The 5,000-nt window shown below is 56.1% G+C and overlaps 3 non-coding genes across 3 annotated transcripts in view; all 3 read left to right on the top strand.

Moving 5' to 3' along the window:
• The first annotated feature begins 2,026 nt into the window (after positions 1 to 2,026).
• Positions 2,027 to 3,919, top strand: LOC126315178 (small subunit ribosomal RNA). Its single transcript, XR_007555900.1, has one exon. It is a non-coding gene; the product is annotated as a small subunit ribosomal RNA (ribosomal RNA).
• Positions 3,920 to 4,287: 368 nt separating this feature from the next.
• On the top strand, positions 4,288 to 4,442 carry LOC126315156 (5.8S ribosomal RNA). The gene has a single exon (XR_007555880.1). It is a non-coding gene; the product is annotated as a 5.8S ribosomal RNA (ribosomal RNA).
• A 188-nt stretch (positions 4,443 to 4,630) lies between these two features.
• The window catches only part of LOC126315139 (large subunit ribosomal RNA), a 4,221-nt gene continuing 3,851 nt past the window's right edge, over positions 4,631 to 5,000 (top strand). Inside the window, exon 1 of the ribosomal RNA XR_007555868.1 lies at positions 4,631 to 5,000. This exon is cut by the window's right edge and continues 3,851 nt beyond it. This is a non-coding gene — a ribosomal RNA (large subunit ribosomal RNA).

The raw sequence follows: 5,000 nt of genomic DNA, 5'->3' as shown, positions 1-5,000 counted from the left end.
CCTTAACCTAACCCACGTTGTCCCTTAACCTAACCCACGTTGTCCCTTAACCTAACCCACGTTGTCCCTTAACCTAACCCACGTTGTCCCTTAACCTAACCCACGTTGTCCCTTAACCTAACCCACGTTGTCCCTTAACCTAACCCACGTTGTCCCTTAACCTAACCCACGTTGTCCCTTAACCTAACCCACGTTGTCCCTTAACCTAACCCACGTTGTCCCTTTGCCTAACATAGTTCACTGCTCGGAATCTCTGGTGTCGTTGTTATCCTCATGTAGATGTCTTGCGAGTGTTGCTTACTTTCCACATATTCCCGCTATCCACTGTCAATTGTACTGCAATAGGACTATATCGCCCCCCCCCCCCCTCTGCCCCTCTCTTTGTGTCTCCGTCCTCTCAAGCTGGTCGGTCTGGCGTTTGAGTGTTAAATGAGCCTCGCAGCTGTTCAGTTGCGTTCAGATGTCGACGCCCTCAGTGTACGTTGTGGTATGGTCTGTGTCCATTGTCCGCTGATGTCGTACGCGTAACCCACACGCTGTACCGATCATCGGTAGTTACGTACAGAGTGAAGTAGTGTGATACGTGTGACCGTACGCTGGCTGTGCCCAACGGTGTCGAATCTCAATTTCCATATGTTGTGCTCGATGCTACTTGTCTCGTCTCCCAATAACAGCTAGGTTGCACTGTGGTACGCCGTAGAGGCGTGTGGGAGGAACGTACGAACGCATTGTATGTCACCCTGGGTCGCTGGGGGTGGTGGTGCGGTGAGTCAGGTCAGGTCAGCGTGAGCCGTGTGATGTAGTGACGCGTGTATTCCGACTTTGTCGTATTGCCTCACACAAAGTGCTACCCTGGTGGACCGCGTTCCATATCTGGGACATGCCGCAGATGCCGGTTGACAGTGGATCGCGGAAGGGACATCGCATACGTGCGCGGGCCACCTTCCACGTGTTCTCTTCTGCACATGTCGCAGTGTGTATGTGGTCTGATGTAGCGTGTCGTGACACATGACATCCTGGCATGCAAGAATTGTTGAATTCGCAAATGTAGGTGGACATCTACGTTTACTGCCCAAGATACGCAAATGAACTGGAAATCCGTTGTTGAGCGGTTGTTCACGCTGGAGGTGAATCTGTGATGGCGACGATCGGTACAGCTATTAACCGGTTGTTTCAGCGGTACCCGCCACATCCACACACGTGACTAGGCCCATGTGGGTATGAAGCGATACGCGGCGGTGGCTTGGTGGGACTGTTCCCGGCCGGTGAAGGGGGGCCGCCCGGCGTGTTGGCCGCGCGCTGCGTGGGCGCACGCGCAACAGGCGGCTGGTGGGGGGCGCCGAGTGGCAGGAGCGCCAGCCGACGGGCTCGGCAGGCGGCGCAGCTACGCTGCGGCGCACCCTGCACGCGGCGCCTGGCGGCCAAAGTTGGTTTAGCCGAGCCCGGTGCGAAGCGCGGTGGACATCTGCAGTGTGCTGGTCTGATTGAGGACTGTGTGCGTTGAGGATGCGCCGCCGCCTGGCACTCGGCGCCGCGACGCCGTCTGCTGCTCGGTCGCCCCAGCGGTTCTCGCAGGTGGTTTGTATCGCAGTTGTGCGGACGTGTTGGCGCGTGCGCTGTGCTGGGAGAGTTCGCTTCTGCACCCAAGTGGGGCTTTGCCCTTGTGTGGCGCTGGCGTTGGAGCTGCCGGTCACCATAGGTGGCGCGTGTTGTCTCCCGCCGGCAATGCCACGACAGCACGCTCCCGGGCCTCTGTCGGCAGCGGCAAGCTCAGTTGGGAGCAAGGGTGTTCGCACTAAAACCGTCTACTCGCCTAACTCCGGGCGATTGCGCCTCTCTCGAAACCGACCAAGTACCTAGGACGGCGCTGCGCGCCGCCGGGACCTGAGAGGGTTTCGAGGTGTATCGTGCAGGGGAGCTCGGCCTCCTCCTGTTTGCAGAATAATTGAGCGGACGCTTGCGTGTTCGCGCGGGCCCCCGGGACACACTCCCGGGCGGCCGGCTGCTCAGCTCTAGTTGACGCAGCTCCCTGGTTGATCCTGCCAGTAGTCATATGCTTGTCTCAAAGATTAAGCCATGCATGTCTCAGTACAAGCCGCATTAAGGTGAAACCGCGAATGGCTCATTAAATCAGTTATGGTTCCTTAGATCGTACCCACGTTACTTGGATAACTGTGGTAATTCTAGAGCTAATACATGCAAACAGAGTCCCGACCAGAGATGGAAGGGACGCTTTTATTAGATCAAAACCAATCGGATTGGCTTGTCTGGTCCGTTTGCCTTGGTGACTCTGAATAACTTTGGGCTGATCGCACGGTCCTCGTACCGGCGACGCATCTTTCAAATGTCTGCCTTATCAACTGTCGATGGTAGGTTCTGCGCCTACCATGGTTGTAACGGGTAACGGGGAATCAGGGTTCGATTCCGGAGAGGGAGCCTGAGAAACGGCTACCACATCCAAGGAAGGCAGCAGGCGCGCAAATTACCCACTCCCGGCACGGGGAGGTAGTGACGAAAAATAACGATACGGGACTCATCCGAGGCCCCGTAATCGGAATGAGTACACTTTAAATCCTTTAACGAGTATCTATTGGAGGGCAAGTCTGGTGCCAGCAGCCGCGGTAATTCCAGCTCCAATAGCGTATATTAAAGTTGTTGCGGTTAAAAAGCTCGTAGTTGGATTTGTGTCCCACGCTGTTGGTTCACCGCCCGTCGGTGTTTAACTGGCATGTATCGTGGGACGTCCTGCCGGTGGGGCGAGCCGAAGGGGTGCTTTCGCGTCCCGAGGCGGACCCCGTTTAAATCCTACCAGGGTGCTCTTTGTTGAGTGTCTCGGTGGGCCGGCACGTTTACTTTGAACAAATTAGAGTGCTTAAAGCAGGCAAGCCCGCCTGAATACTGTGTGCATGGAATAATGGAATAGGACCTCGGTTCTATTTTGTTGGTTTTCGGAACCCGAGGTAATGATTAATAGGGACAGGCGGGGGCATTCGTATTGCGACGTTAGAGGTGAAATTCTTGGATCGTCGCAAGACGAACAGAAGCGAAAGCATTTGCCAAGTATGTTTTCATTAATCAAGAACGAAAGTTAGAGGTTCGAAGGCGATCAGATACCGCCCTAGTTCTAACCATAAACGATGCCAGCCAGCGATCCGCCGCAGTTCCTCCGATGACTCGGCGGGCAGCCTCCGGGAAACCAAAGCTTTTGGGTTCCGGGGGAAGTATGGTTGCAAAGCTGAAACTTAAAGGAATTGACGGAAGGGCACCACCAGGAGTGGAGCCTGCGGCTTAATTTGACTCAACACGGGAAACCTCACCAGGCCCGGACACCGGAAGGATTGACAGATTGATAGCTCTTTCTTGATTCGGTGGGTGGTGGTGCATGGCCGTTCTTAGTTGGTGGAGCGATTTGTCTGGTTAATTCCGATAACGAACGAGACTCTAGCCTGCTAACTAGTCGCGTGACATCCTTCGTGCTGTCAGCGATTACTTTTCTTCTTAGAGGGACAGGCGGCTTCTAGCCGCACGAGATTGAGCAATAACAGGTCTGTGATGCCCTTAGATGTTCTGGGCCGCACGCGCGCTACACTGAAGGAATCAGCGTGTCTTCCTAGGCCGAAAGGTCGGGGTAACCCGCTGAACCTCCTTCGTGCTAGGGATTGGGGCTTGCAATTGTTCCCCATGAACGAGGAATTCCCAGTAAGCGCGAGTCATAAGCTCGCGTTGATTACGTCCCTGCCCTTTGTACACACCGCCCGTCGCTACTACCGATTGAATGATTTAGTGAGGTCTTCGGACTGGTACGCGGCATCGACTCTGTCGTTGCCGATGCTACCGGAAAGATGACCAAACTTGATCATTTAGAGGAAGTAAAAGTCGTAACAAGGTTTCCGTAGGTGAACCTGCGGAAGGATCATTACCGACTAGACTGCATGTCTTTCGATGTGCGTGTCGTGTCGTGTCGCGCAACACGCTACCTGTACGGCAGTGGCCGTGCGCCGCGTGCGGAACCACGCGTGCCTCTCAAAACTAGCGGAAGTGTTGTTGTTGTGTGGTACGAGCGCTGAAGCTCTGGAGCGGCTGGCCTGCGGTACCTGGCGCCTGGCGCCGGTTTTGAATGACGTTCGCCCGAGTGCCTGTCCGCTCCGGTGTGGAGCCGTACGACGCCCATCGGCTGTGAGGCCGTTGGACACAAAAAAAAATAGTGGAACAGGGGCCGTCAGACGCCTCAGTCCCGCAAATGCTACTGTCTTGAAAGAGACAGTGGGAGACTGAAAAGGAAAAGATCACCCAGGACGGTGGATCACTCGGCTCGTGGGTCGATGAAGAACGCAGCAAATTGCGCGTCGACATGTGAACTGCAGGACACATGAACATCGACGTTTCGAACGCACATTGCGGTCCATGGATTCCGTTCCCGGGCCACGTCTGGCTGAGGGTCGGCTACGTATACTGAAGCGCGCGGCGTTTGTCCCGCTTCGGAGACGTGGGAGTGTCGTGGTCGCCTGTGTGGCCGGCCGCGTCTCCTTAAACGTGCGATGCGCGCCCGTCGCCTGGCGGTTCGCATACCGGTACTTTCTCGGTAGCGTGCACAGCCGGCTGGCGGTGTGGCGTGCGACACCTCGTACAACGACCTCAGAGCAGGCGAGACTACCCGCTGAATTTAAGCATATTACTAAGCGGAGGAAAAGAAACTAACAAGGATTCCCCCAGTAGCGGCGAGCGAACAGGGAAGAGTCCAGCACCGAACCCCGCAGGCTGCCGCCTGTCGTGGCATGTGGTGTTTGGGAGGGTCCACTACCCCGACGCCTCGCGCCGAGCCCAAGTCCAACTTGAATGAGGCCACGGCCCGTAGAGGGTGCCAGGCCCGTAGCGGCCGGTGCGAGCGTCGGCGGGACCTCTCCTTCGAGTCGGGTTGCTTGAGAGTGCAGCTCCAAGTGGGTGGTAAACTCCATCTGAGACTAAATATGACCACGAGACCGATAGCGAACAAGTACCGT

Source organism: Schistocerca gregaria, unplaced genomic scaffold (assembly GCF_023897955.1).
Source record: "Schistocerca gregaria isolate iqSchGreg1 unplaced genomic scaffold, iqSchGreg1.2 ptg000565l, whole genome shotgun sequence".
Taxonomy (NCBI): Eukaryota; Metazoa; Arthropoda; class Insecta; order Orthoptera; family Acrididae; genus Schistocerca; species Schistocerca gregaria.
This window is presented reverse-complemented; position numbering and strand designations above follow the sequence as displayed.